This window comes from Spinacia oleracea, chromosome 5 (genome assembly GCF_020520425.1).
Source record: "Spinacia oleracea cultivar Varoflay chromosome 5, BTI_SOV_V1, whole genome shotgun sequence".
NCBI classification, from domain to species: Eukaryota; Viridiplantae; Streptophyta; class Magnoliopsida; order Caryophyllales; family Amaranthaceae; genus Spinacia; species Spinacia oleracea.
Genome location: NC_079491.1, coordinates 104572632 through 104587901, shown reverse-complemented (window position 1 = coordinate 104587901; position 15270 = coordinate 104572632). Strand labels below are relative to the sequence as shown.

The window sequence follows — 15270 nt, the reverse complement described above, 5'->3', positions numbered from 1 at the left end:
TGAAAAAGGTTTAGGGTTTGTAATGTGGATATAGGTTCGTTTGTTGGTAGTTGGGATCGAAAACGCCATTTTTGGCCATAAATGACCTATATCGACCCAAATGACCCATAGGAGTTCATAACGAACATGAAATGAGTCTAATAAACCTATAATTAATCATATGAATCATTAAAAACGTTTAGAATATGGAAATAGGTTCGTTTGTTGGTAGTTGGGATTGAAAATGCCATTTTTTGCCATAAATGGCCTATATTGAGCCAAATGACCCTTAGACTTGCATAACGAACTTCAAATGAGTTTCATAAACATATAACTAAACATATGAATCATGAAAAAGGGTTAAAATGTAAAAATAGGTTCGTTTGTTGGTAGTTGGGATCGAAAATGCCATTTTTGGCCATAAATGACCTATATCGACCCAAATGACCCATAGGCATGAATAACGAACTTGAAATGAGTCTTATAAATATATAACTAATCATATGAATCATGAAAAAGATTCAGAAAGTGTCCTTAGGTTCATTTGTTGATATTTGGAATCGAAAATGCCATTTTTGGCCAAATATGATTTATATCGAGCCAAATGAGCCTTAAATGTGCATAAAGAACTTGAAATGAATCTTAGTACACTCAGAAAGTTGTTTTCGCGACCAATATAATTTCTGTTTTCGCATATGAAAATTAATTTAATTTATTGGCTTGCAAGTACGTTGTTCTTTTAAAGGTTTTCAAAGCTCCAAGGGAGGGGCCCTTTACCAGAGAGGAGTTGGATGAAGTTCGAGATAAGTGGGCTACTTATTTCAACGATTGTGAACTACCCTCAGTGTAATAAATAGAGCAGGCTTGTAGTTATCCGTGACTCTTACATTAATTTGTTATTAATTACATTTGAATTAATTCTGTAATATTATTGAAAATTTGAAATTTATATCATTTTTGAGGAATATCAAGCCGATGTTTTGTGAAACAGTATTCTATAAATTATAATGCAGAATTTTATATTGCAAAATCAGAAATTATATTACAGAATATCAGGAATTATATTGCAGATTTTTTTAAAAAAATAAAATAAAAAAACTCAAAAGTTGTCCTTGTTTGCAACAAGAGCAACTTATGTGAAGCTTATAAGTTGCCCTTGTTTGCAAACAAGGGCAACTTATAAGCTTCACATAAGTTGTCCTTGTTGCAAACAAGGGCAACTTATAAGCTTATTTTACAAAAGTGACCCCCCATAGGTGGCACCTATGAAGGGCAACTTATAAGCCTATTTTAAGGGCAAATTATGATGTTTTTTCCTCTAGTGTGCACAAGTAAGTCATTTATCTTGTATTTGTGAGCCCAAAATGCTGGGTTATATTTTTAGTCCACTTGGGCTAAATGGGTTGGCTTTTCTTAGAAGCCTTGGAGTATTTTTTTTTGATGTTTAATCATAACCTAAGGTGAGTTAGGTTAGCTGTGTGAGTTAGGTTAGCTGTGAGAAATCAGATCAAAACACACACTCAAAAAGGAGAGGAGAGAAAGAGAAGAGAGTGTTCGTAGTGGGCAGCCATCAGAAAACTTCTGTTTGCCGGAGATTGAACGGTCGGATCGTGCTGATATTTGGTCAGCTTGTTGAGGATACATAGGGCCTCATTTTGAACGGTTGGATCGTCGTTTTAAGCTCTGATTTGTCCGTGGTTACTGCTGGACAGAACCTACGTTTTTTGGTGATATTCTTCATTTCTTGTCTCTTAGTTTGTTGATCTCTTATGTATGAAAGTGTTGGTGGGTTGTGAACCTTTGTATGTCTGATTTGGGTTTTTTTTCCCTCAATTTTATTATAATAAGAGAAGGTGACAAGGGTGGACTCCTCACAAGTCCCGTGGTTTTTACTCTTCACATAGAAGGAGTTTTCCACGTATAATTCGTGTGTTGTTGATTGCATTTTGTTCTTCCGCATTTGATATTTGTTGCTGTCCATTATTGGTTGATTGTTAGCTTATTTGTTTGGTGGATTATTTGTGGTGAATTGGAGTTGTATTGTTTGGTTGATTGTCTTGGAGGTAATCATTGTGGGTAGTTGATATACTACTAGGGTCCTATCACATTTAAGGGTTTAATTTGTTGTTGAATTTGAATTAATTTATCAGGAAAAAATTAGAGACTTTGAATTTCGAGCTTCGACCATGGTATAGACTTATGAATTTTAAGCTCCTGCCATGGTACGCATAGGTTCGTGAATTTTATTTCGGACACAAAAAAACTCTTATGACGTCGTCAAGGTTCCGCCGGTAGACTCAGACATATAACAATATTCGGTGTTCGGATTGGCACGTGGTGGCCAGAAATGGTGGTGGACATAAATATAGTGGAAATGTTTTAGGTGAAAGAAGGTACATAAGGAAGGTACATATGAGAGGGTATATGAGTAAATAAATAGAGCTGTTTTGAATAATATATATACTCCATCCATTTCTTTTTGTTTTTTATGTTTGACCTTTTGCACGTTTATTAACGACTAATTAATGTGAATTGAGATTCCTCTATTTTTTTTTATTTAAACAAGGAAAATTACGTTTATTTATAATGTTTCCACTCTTACCAAAATTTTAATATTGAGAAAATGAGAAAAATTTAATGTCTCAATAGAAAAGTGTGAAAGATTAAATGACATAATGAATTTAATTGGTTAAAATAATCATTGATAGAATATTAAAGCATTTATGTGATAATATAAAAGGAAATGTAAAGAACATTTTGAGACATCCAAAAAAGGAAAACATAAAGAACAAAAAGAAACGGAGTGAGTAATAAATAGTAAACCCCATCAGCAACTTTTGTGTACGACCGCCTTTACCGAAAAAACCATTTTGATTGCTTTATAAATTGGTTTCGTTGTTTTACTAATTGGTTTCATTGTTTAACTAATTGGTTCCATTGCTTAACTAATTAGTTTCATTGTTTAATTAACTACTCCTTCCGTATTTATTTAAGAGATACACTTGGTCAGGCACGAGTATTAAGAAAAAGAATTGAATGAAATAAAGTAATAAAACAAGTGGAGTTGAGTAGATATTTTAATAAGAAAAACAAGTGAGGACCATGTCATTTTAGGGAGTGGAGGGTGGGGGTGGGGTGTAGATATATTATTTAATTAGATGGTGAGGTTGATAAGTTACTAAAAATGGCAAGTGTATCTCTTAAATAAATACGGCCGGAAAAGACAAGTGTATCCCTTAAATAAATACAGTGGGAGTAATTAGTTTCATTGCTTAACTAATCGATTCTAGTGTTTTAGTAATTGATTATATTGCTTAATTTATAGGACATTGATGTGGTTGTTTGTGTAACATTGCATTATATAAAAGTTTGTAAAAACCCATTATTAAAAGTAAGTTGTTGACTTTTTTTTCTTTAAACATGGTTCACAAACATTTAGTGTAGCCCATCGTAAGTAGCTAGATTTTACACCATTACAGGCAACCCGTGTAAATTAAATTTAATGTATAATGAGATAACTTTTACTCAGTTTTTTTTTTCGTCTAGGGGGTCGAGAGAAAACCGTGATAAAATAAAACGGATGTTCTTGAACGAGAGAGAAAGAGAAAGAGAAAGAGAAAGAGGGATGGTGAACGTAATGAGTTGGTACCTGTCCATTCTACAGTGTGTGATGAAGTTTGCAGGAATGCAATCTAAGGAAGTAGAGATAGAACCAGGAACAGTTATTCGGTTCTGGGTTAATAATAATAATAATAATAACGACGAAGACGACTCAAATAAGAAGAAGCCACCTGTAGTTCTTATACATGGATTTGTAGGTGATGGTTTACTGACATGGCAATTCCAAATTTTAGCCCTAAGAAAAAAGTATTCCCTTTTCATCCCTGACCTCCTATTCTTTGGTAGGTCCCACACAAACAAAACTGAGAGATCTTTAAGGTTCCAAGCAGAGTGTATAACAATAGGATTAAGGAAGTTGGGTGTTGAGGAAAAATGTGTGGTGGTTGGGTTTAGTTATGGCAATACCATCCTCAAATGGTGGCCAAACTGGTGGTTAGTGGCGCAATGAATACCTTATCGGAGTCTAGTAGTAACAAGTTTTTACAGAGGTTAGGGTTTTCTTCTTGGTCTCAATTTTTGATGCCTACTTCTGGTGAAGGTGTCAAGGTTCTTCTTCACGTTGGCTCGTATAGCTTTCCTTGGATGCCCAAATTCTTCTATAAACACTACTGTGAGGTAATTATTTCTCTCCATCTCTTCCCACTCATTTTGTTTTTAATTTATGGAGCTTCTCAAGTTTTTTTAATCATTCTCATAATTATATACACTACTATGTGTTATAAACTATACTTTGAATTATGAAAAACGAAATACAAAAACTAAATTAGTACGAGTTAATCTATGTTCTTAGGATAATATTAGCCCCATTATATTGCTGATGGAATTCAATTAAAGCTAATCTATCCCCAGGATTCCCTAATCATGAATGGAATACAACAAACTCAACCATTCCCATGAACATGCCTTTTGGAAGAAAACTGACATTGTGTGAAATATGAAAAAAACTGATTAAACGTTAATCTCATGCCTTAGGTTAAATAGAAAAATAATAGGAAGTTACCAAAATAACTACCTCTGATATTATCTTATTAAAACAAATAAATACTCCCTTTGTCCCTTAATACTTGACATGTTTTGACCGAACACGCTTGCCAATGCAAAACTTTAACCACTAATTTCTTTAACTACCTATTATAAAAACTTATAAAAATATTAATATTTTGAAAATATATATTAAGATGAAGCCAACAATATATTATATAATAACATTCGTTTTCATACACTAGAAATAAAATAGGGTCAAAGTGAATTATGTAAATAGTGCAAAAAGTCAAAACGGGTCGAGTATTAAGGGACGGAGGGAGTAATTAATATTTGAATTAATTAAAATATTAATAACCGCAAAAAATTATGTTAATAACGTTAAGTACATAGGTATATTTAAGGATATGAAAAACAACATATTTCTTCCATGTGGGAGTACATGGAGAATACTCCAACAACAACAACAACAACAACAAAGCCTTAGTCCCAAAATGATTTGGGGTCAGCTAACATGAATCGTCGTAGGAGATCGTCATTGTCACCAATCAAACCAGAAAAGAGCATGAAGTAAAAAAGAAAAAAACAAAGAAGAGAAAGTGAAATTAATGAAAGTAGGATAAGAGAAAATTTATATATATATATATATATATATATATATAATAGAAGAAATATTGTAAGAGATAATAAAAATAAGTAAAATTTAAAATAAATGAATAAGTAAAATAAGTGCATTTCAAAATAGCATGTGAAATTATCTAACACTATATTGGTTTAATACTCCCACGAGTGAAAATTGAAAGACGATTATCTAACACTATATTGGTTTAATACTTTAATTTGTGTGCCGATCCCGACACATAGATGACTTTTTGGTGTTACCACTCGATTCACCTTTAGAGCTAATTCGGATTCGGGGCGAATTGTGGGTGGATAGATTCCAATTCCTTTACAATTGTAGTTGCAGAGGATCGAACACGCTGTCCGCCCTACCAAACATGCCCAACCACCAATGAATTAACAAGCGATTATTAGTAACGCAACGCATATGCGTCCTTAAGTAAGGCCGGGTACAACGCGCGGATGGTGCAGGGGCCTGCACGTTGATCTACGTGCACCAGCAATAAAACACAAAAAACAAAAAAAATACAAAAAGAACATAAGAACATAATAAACTAAATAGAAAGAACATAATAGAGTAAACGAAAAGAACATTAACTAAAAGCTGAAAAGAACACTAATGTTAAAAAACTAAAGAAAATGTACAAAATTGAAAATAACATATTCTCTCTCCTGCTAAACTATAAAAAGAACAACTATTTTACAAAAAGAACATCATGTGAAAAATGCAATAGAAAAACAAAATAAAATATTATCGATAATATTATAAAAAATTAAAAAACAGAAAAAGTTAAAAAGAACACAAAATAATTAAAAATAGAACAACAACTTTTTTAGAAAACACAAATAATAAAATCAAAAGAAAAATAAAATAACAAAAACTCAAAAAAATGTAAGAAAAAGACAAAAAAAAAAAAAAGAATAAGAGAACAAAACACATGAAAAAGAACAACATTTTCTTTATCCTTATCAAACAAAAGAACAGAATGAAAGGGACGAAAAAGAACAACAAATCTATGTTCTTTTGTTAGTTGTATTTGTTCTTTTCAAACCACTTAGTGTTCTAATTAAAAAGACAAAAACGACGATATTTTGATGCACTTAAAATAAGATCTATATTTTTATTTAAATGTATTTTTGTTCTTATCCAACACATCAAATCTATGTTCTTTTATTAAGTGTTATTTGTTATATTCAAACGATTTTATGTTCTAATTAAAAAAAGACGAAACGACGATTTTTTGATGCACTTAAAACTAAATCTATATTTTTAAAAAAAGTATTTTTGTTCTTTTACCACGAATCAGACTATGTTCTTTTTAAGTGTTATGTGTTCTTTTCAAACCATCATATGTTCTTTTTTAACAATTTAATCTATGTACGTTGATATAAAAGAACAAACTATGTTGATTTAAAAGAACAAACTATGTTGATGCCACAGTAAAAGTAAAGTTGTGAAAAGAACATTACAATTTGAAAAGAACATTAGAGGAAAGAACAAGGAAACGTACCTTAAACACTTGATCAACATTTATCAGGAGCATCAATATCTTTTAATAAATCCTCAAAAACTGATCTCAATCCTAGGAAAATATCACGCTCTCCAGATATTCTCTTGCTTCGAAAACTAGCCAAATTGAACTAGTGTTTTTCTTAATTCACTCATTTTTCAACAAAGGAGAAACATCCAGAAGGAATTTTGGAGAAAGAATAAGGAGAAAATATATTTTTTACTCTTTCACTCACCATCTCACTCTTTCTCTCTCAAAAAATCTCTCTTATGTTGAGAGAATATAAATCCTCTCTTCTTTCTATCTCTAAAATGTATTTATAATATGACTAATGGTTATGATTCATAAGTACAATTATTATATATATATAGTTGCTGAAAAATAGAAAATGAAAAAATTGGAAGTAGAATCAAAGAAAAACAGAGAAGGGGAAAGAAAAAATTCTTAAAGAGTGCATAATGAGAACATGCACGTGTTTTTATTTTGTTCTTTTTAACAGAATATCATAAAAAGAACAAATGAAAAGACTAAAAGAACAAATAGAGAGACTAAAAGAACAAGTCAAGTACCTTCTTCAACAATAATATATGATTCGGAATCATCATTTTCATCATTCTGTTATGAATTATCAAGCACATTATTCATAATATCTGAAAAAATAATAGGTTAACATGTATAAAACCAAGAAAAAGAACGCAACCAAAAGAACAAAGGATAAATAAAAAGTAAGAAGAAAAATAACACAATAAAATAAAAAGAACAAGTTATGAAACGCAAATGAAATTGAAAATAATAAAAAAGAAAAACACAATAGAATGAAAGAACAAATTATGAAACGCAAAAGGTCTATTTTTCTGCTATAATGAAACTGTTCTTTTAATACGAGCATAAACAAACTGTTCTTTTAATACGAGCATATGTTCTTTTAATACGTAAAACTGTTCTTTTCTGGAAAAAAAATCGTAAAAACATAATCAAAATCTTCAAAATCAGCGATTTCAACGAAATCAGCGTGTTGGTACATAATTTGATTCATTAAAATCATTAAAACTCGAATATTACAAAAACAAAATCATCAAAATAATCAAAATCATCAAACACACGATTATTACAAAATCAAAATCATCAAAACCAAGAATTTATTATTTCAAAATTGGAAAATTACCTTTTAAAATCTGATTATCAGCTGCAGAATTCAGATTTGAAGAAGTAGAATCGATTAAATTTGTTGTTGAAGCAGAAAAATCAACGAATTTTTGGGAATTTCCACTACTTTCTCTCTCTAAGAACCATTTTAGAAAACCTAGTTCATACTTTCTCTCTCCTCTTCACAATTTGAGTTCAAAACATAAAATCCAGAAAAATATATATCGCAAGAAGAAAGCAAATCGAAAAAAAAATGCGAAAAACAGAGCTGAAAAGAATAGAGTCATTAATGTTCTTTTGTTCTAGGGTATTGTTCTTTTGTTTAAGGAAAATGTTCTTTTGTTCCCGGGATTGGAACACGCGCGTTTTATGTGTTTTTTATATCGTTTTGTTTCCGGTGCACCTAGAGCACGGTGCACACGCCTGCACCATCAAATTTGCGAGGCCGGGTATAAGTAACCGCGTTTAAATTCAGAGTAAAAGAGAGAATGTGAAAAAAGAAACGTCGGAATACTATACCTTAATTGGCTTCGTCTGATTTAACATATGAGTAATTTTAGTACTCTAGCACAATTAACTTACATTGTCCAATGTTGTATTAAGTTATTGGAAGTTTATGACAAAACCATACGAGATGATGCTTAATTTGTACTCCCTCCGTCTGTTTTTGTTCTTTACGTTTGATTCACGCGTTTTAATGATTAATTAATTTGTATCGAGATTCCTCATTTTTTTTATTTAAACAAGATAAATTACGTTTATTTATAATGTTTTCACTTTTTATCAAAATTCTGATATTGGGAAATTAGAAAATTTTAATGTTCCAATGGAAAAGTGTGAGAGATTAAATGACCCAATGAATTTAATTGGTTAAAATAATAATGGGACACAAATTTTGATAGAATATTAAGTCATTTATGTGATACCAAAAAAGGAAATGTAAAGAACATTTTAAAATATCAAAAAAGGAAAACGTAAAGAACAAAAAGAGACGGAGGGAGTACAATATTTCAATTACTTATTTAATTTTAGGGAGTATTATTTTTTCTTTGTTGCTCCCTAGATCAGTTCTTAATTATTTGCTCTATTTGACTTTTTATGGTTTCCAAGACGTGATTTCAAACATTCTCCAATTGTATACTAGTAAACATTATGAAAACTTGATATTCTAAAATTTTACATACCCAGTCTAACAAGATCTTACATATAACTATACTAATTATTTCTTATAAGCCGGTTAATGAAAAGTACAATGGAACAAACATTTAGGAAGCGAAATAACTCACTTTATTTGAAGTACTCATGTTGGATTTTCGACATATAGATACAAATTCTTACCCTTAAGCACTCTATTTAAGGCTAAAGTCATGAAAATTTTCACAAAATATATATGTATACATATGGAGTAGCTTAATTAGCTGTTTACATTTTTAGAGTAAGAGATTCGTTGAGCTAAACATGCAACGTCTCAGTAATATTAGTCCGTAATACTTCGTATTAATTAGTGTTGTAAATGATGATGTCAGATAATGTTTCACAATAGAAAGGAGAGAGCTGAAGTATTAGAGGCTGCTCCGCTGCTGTGGTCAAAGATGGAGATACGACCAACCACCAATATCAACAGGTCAGCAATTATTTACAGATCGAGTAGTATATTTTTAATTGTCAATATCCTTTGATTTAATCCTAGCAAGATTTATTTTCAAATTGAGAATAATGTTGTCATGGTTTATACTCCAATAAATTATAATAACTAGACCTGTCAAACGGGTCGGTCGGGTCGGGTTGTAAAAAATTATTTTCGGGTTCGGGTTGAATCGGGTCGGTCACTTTCGGGTTCGGGTTTATAAATGCTTGTTCAAGACCCAGAACTTTCGGGTTCGGGTCGACCCAACGGGTTGAGAGATTTTAAAACACGCATTATATTTTCATTAATTTAGGTAATAAATATACAAAATATGAGCAAAAATTAACAAATTTTCCTACACAAGTTTATATTTAGTCAAATTCAACCATATAATGGCGTATAATTCAAATTAAAATTATATTACACACAACAATAGTAAAAACAACCTGTTTATTATGCTTTAATTTTCTCATAATCTCATTTTTTAGTATAAATACAATGATTTTCAATCGGTCGGGTCCTAAACGGGTTCGGTCGGGTTTTGACCCATTACATTTCGGGTTGCTCGGGTTCGGATAAAATCGGGTTACGGGTCACAAAATCTTGTTCAGGACCCATTATTTTCGGGTCGGGTTCGGGTCGGTTTTCGAGTCGGGTCGATTTTTGACAGGTCTAATAATAACCCATTTCAGAAGATACACATGCTGTGGGGTGAGGAAGACAAAATTTTCAACCTGGACGCGTTATACTGCCTGAAAAATTTTCAACCTGGACAATATCGAACAATTTGTTTTTTACACTATTCACACTACGATTTTGGCCATTTATTGTGGTTCCTATGTAAGAAAATTTTAGTCATTTGAGATCATGTTAGATTTGTATCAATAAATATTTTCTAAATATTAGTTTTTTATAATTTGTACTTGCACACGATTTGAGATATTATGAGTCAAAGTATTGGTTAGAAGAGTAAAAGTCAACCATGGTGCGATATTTTCGGAACGGAGGAAGTATATGTATCTGTACTAATGATATGTAGAGTAACAAGTTGTACACTTGTACTCGACTTTGATTTGATTTTTGGCGCATAATATTCCCTATATGCTATGTTATTTTTTGGAGGAAAAAAAGGTGCAGAAATTGGACTTGGTTATCTATTTAGCTAAAATAGAACAATGCTAATTAACTTAGTCTCTAATAAAGAGTTTTCGTTAACATATATTAAAGAATATTATTTGTATTCCATGGGCTTATGTTGACCAGGTTTGTGTACAAAGAGCAATTCCTAATCTTGACATAACAAAAATCTTTTAAAGGCCTTTTCTTGTCAAAGTTTGTTTATATACAAATTAAAGAATATGTAGACAAATTCGAGAGTTACAACACAATATATAAAATAAATTGTATCAGCATTACTCTATAAATAAGTCCCTTTTAACACAAACCAATGTCTATTATTGAAATTCATATAGAGGTAGATCCATTCATTTTTCTATCTTTCACCCCACCTTTTGATAGTTAACAATTGACACTCATTCAGTATCGAACCAAAAATAACAACGACCTCCTCACACAAGACATTAACAAAGTTGCAACGCTTAAATATTCACCCACATGTCGTTTGACTCTGTACATGGGACTCATTGGTTTATCCTTGTCACAATTGTTTGTGCACCTTCAGCCTTCACCCGGCCTCATCACACGAAAGTAAAAGGTGATACGGTTAAAACATGATGATCTATCATAGATAATTATGGAGAATCAAAATGCAAGCCAAACAATTTGGTCCACTGAGAGAATATCAGAACCTAGTATTAATTAACTATTCGATTAGAGAAAGCTTGAAGCCAAAAGCATACATCATCAGTAAGGTATGACTATACAACTTAAACTTCAAATTCTTGCCTTGTGCTTTCTGGCGAAGAGTTTAGTTAATAACCTGTCCCTCAACTGGAATTTGCCACACTGTCCAACTATTTATTTTACAGGAGGATATAAGAGCATAGTTATCAAACACCTTGGTTTTGGTCTTCAACCTAATAAAATATATTATTTTCTTATTTCTCTCTCCCCAACACCAAACTCAACACCAACAACATTTAACAACATTTATCAAACACCAAAAATATCATTTCTCTCCTACATCATCCATACCCCACCAATATTTATCAAACACCAACAAACCTATGTCATAAATCACATTGCAATTTGAAAAAAAAATAGAAAACCAATGATTTTGGTCCCCATATGACACATGTCAATCTTTCCAAGCAATATTTTGGTTTTCCATTTGGTGTTCATGAACACCAAATTTTTTTTGGTTTCAATCTCTCTCTAACTTTCTCACTCATCTCTCTACCTCTTTTAATATTTTTTATTCACTTATCTCTCCTAAACAACAAACCAAGGTGTTTGATAACTATGGTCTATGTCTGCCACAAGGAGAAAACCAAAATCACAAAAGCAGAGAAACTAAGTAGTTGATTTCCAGATTTGGCCATCCTAGATATTCACATGATCCATCAAAAGCATATTCCAAGAGGTCTGGATGGTTGCAATTTTTCCGGAGCCGAATCATTAGATTGTTAAGCTTTACTTTTATACCACATGGTACACCCCCTACACTTTTAAAATGATCAATTAACAGAGCAGAACACTGTAGTCTACATAAATTCAGAAGCAACATGACATTGTCATTTTGCAAATATGAATTCAACTTTAAATTCAAAGCATAAATGCCTGAAAACCAAATTATCAACAATTCTCTATGAATATAGATGTTATTAGGTGCTATAGATAACTTGTGACTTGTGAGTTGTGAATTGTGAATTGTGAATCTATGATTGCTCAGCTCAAAATTTCAGAACTATATCGAAGCATTCAGAATTCCTAAATGGCAATTCATATTCAGTAACTGATACTCCAATATTTGCTACTTTATGAGATAATGGCTCATAGACTTCCCTACCATAACATTTCTTCACCTCTAATATCCAGTTATGGCCATTTTCAACAGCCAGTAAACCATCAATATGCTAATACATCTGATAAATAGTTCTATCCTCAGTGTCAGAGCATGTACATTGGGGCTCTTGGAGTGGCTCTCGAAGTAGCTCTCGAAGTAGCTCTCCAACAAGAACTAGCTCTTGGCCAACATTGGGGCTCTTGAGTGGTTCTTGAGGGGCTCTTGAGTAGCTCTTCATGGAGAGCTACTTCAAGATAGCTCTTGCCCAAGAACCCTCCAAGAGTTGGTTCTTGTTGAAAATTAAGGAGTAATTTTTTTAAAGTAGATAGTAACTTTGGGTAAAAATACAATTAAGTAGTAACTTTTTTACATTTAATATTTATGATTCAATAAAATGAAAAACTAATATGTTTAATATTTTTTTTACGGAAAATCTACAATAATGGTTACTTTTTCTTTTTTCCTTCCCTATTTAACAAGCCTAATATTGGGCTATTTATTTGCAACTAAAATTATTTTGTCTTCTTCTTTTTAACCCATTGGTTGAAAATGAAATCTAATTAACCTAAAATTTTCTATCATAATTACTTAACTTATTAGTTATTACCAATAAATATTAACATTGTTTAATATATATAAAATAAATGAAGAATTGACATGGGACCACCAAATGGTAAAAAAAATATTGGAGAGCTCATTTGAAGAATCAACCAATGTTGGATGTTTTTAGGAATGAACTCTTGAGTGTATCTTGTAGAGAGATAATGGTAGAGAGAGAGTGGAGAGCCCTCCAAGAGCTCTTTTGAAGAGCCAACCAATGTACGTGCTCTTAGAGGGTGTTGCGATTAAACCAAAATCAGAACCGGTTGTTGGGGGTAGAGGGTGTTGCGATTAAACCAAAATTAGAACAAACTATACAAAAATAGTTTGTTCTTAGAAAAATATTCTAATCAAATATACTTTTAAAAAATAGTTACATAATTTTATAATACCCGTGCATGTACAGGGCCTAATCTAGTTCTTATTACGTATATTGTATATATGGAGTACTCCATAAAAGTTAAATAAATAAAGAAAAAATACAGCAAATTAAAAGGTGCATTGTTGTTCTGAAAAACTTTTGTGTTCTTGTTACCAACATTGTTTTAGTTAGTTAGGCTAAAATATTTTAGCTTAATATTGTGACGAATGATGCAGGAAGTTGGGAGTAAATTCAGATATACAATTTGTGAAGAATGCTGGTCACGTAGTTCAATTGGAAAGGCCCATCGCTTTCAACGAATGTCTCCTAAACATAGCCTCCAAGCCGAATTAGCCACGACACGAAATCCCTGTTCTATATTCCAAACATAATGATCCGGCACTAGTAAAAAAACTAATCTATCTATCTCTATTACTATGGGCATGCTTGGATTGAGGGTAATGTATTAAAGGGGTAATAAAAGTCAAACTAAGATAATTGTAGGTGATGATGAGTGGATGAAGTGGTGGCAAAGGGAACAAACTAGTGTTAGCAAGAAGAAAATAAAAGGAAAGGGGGAACAAATACCCTCATCATGGGAGGAATAGTTACCCACCATCCCACTAGGGTGATTATTACCCTCATTTGGGGTAATTACTTCCCCCCTTCCTCCCTTCTCCTCACAACACCACCACTACCACAACTTCTCATCACAATACCACCACATCACCCTCCTTGCAACCACCTCAATTCACCTTCATTGTCCTTTTATTATGGTGGTTTGACTTTTATTACCCCCATAATCCATTACTCCCAATCCAAGCGTGCCCTATATATTAAAAGAGACACCAGGAAAGACACGTGTCAATTTCTGGTGTGATTTTTTCCCGTCAAAAATCACATTCCCAAAAAAGTGCATCTGTTTTATTTTATTTTTATTCTCTACCTTTTTTTATATAATATTTATGCATGGAAACAAAATTTAGTTTATAAATTATGGCAATAATAGATACAACTTAATAATAATTATTCTAAAGTGGTAATATTTTAGTCAAATCGCTATATTAATAATGGAAAATATGTCACTTAATATTTTGGTCAAATTACAATATTTGCATTTTAAATATGCATATTAGATAAATATATTTAAACGAGTACGTTAAAAATGTTATAACTATGTAGTAGTTGGGGAGATATTCAGTTAAATATTTTGTGAAAAAAATGATCAAAATCCGTGCGTGCACGGGTTCTAATATAGTTTTACATATCTGCGAGTATGAAATGGGTCTATATGATCCACCAGTAATTAGGAGTAAGTTCGTTACACTTGTAAGGCAAACCAAGGTTCCACACTTAAATCAATTGGCAATAGTGGAAGTAATTACTCAAGTCGATAATATTGGGTTTCAATAAATTAGTTAAAACTTATATGCACGCGATATGATGCTTGCGAAATTATATAAAAAATTAAATTGGTGTTATTACAACTAATCACAAAAAATATTAGGCAATATTTTTTTGCAAAGTTCATATTAACAATACAATGAGGTCAGAATATACGTATATCTTGCAATCTAAATAGTGAAATAGTGTAATTTTGTGTTGAGGGTTGGCGAGAGATGGGCTGCATGCCCATGGCCTTGCCTCGCCCCAATGGTACACGTTTAATTTTCGTTGAGCAACGAACTTAATTAATTTTAATTTCGTGCTTATAATTTTTTCTCTGAATTTAATTTTATTAGTTTAATTAATATAATTAATTTAAACTAATTATCTAGTAAAATTAAACCTTGAATAAATTATAATTAATTCATTTTAATCAACTAAAATTAATTTAAGGGATTTAAAATAAATATTA

The 15270-nt window shown here is 31.6% G+C and overlaps 1 pseudogene; it reads left to right on the top strand.

The window, feature by feature from the left end:
* The first annotated feature begins 3483 nt into the window (after positions 1–3483).
* On the top strand, positions 3484–12655 carry LOC110777160 (uncharacterized; annotated as a pseudogene).
* Positions 12656–15270: the final 2615 nt, after the last annotated feature.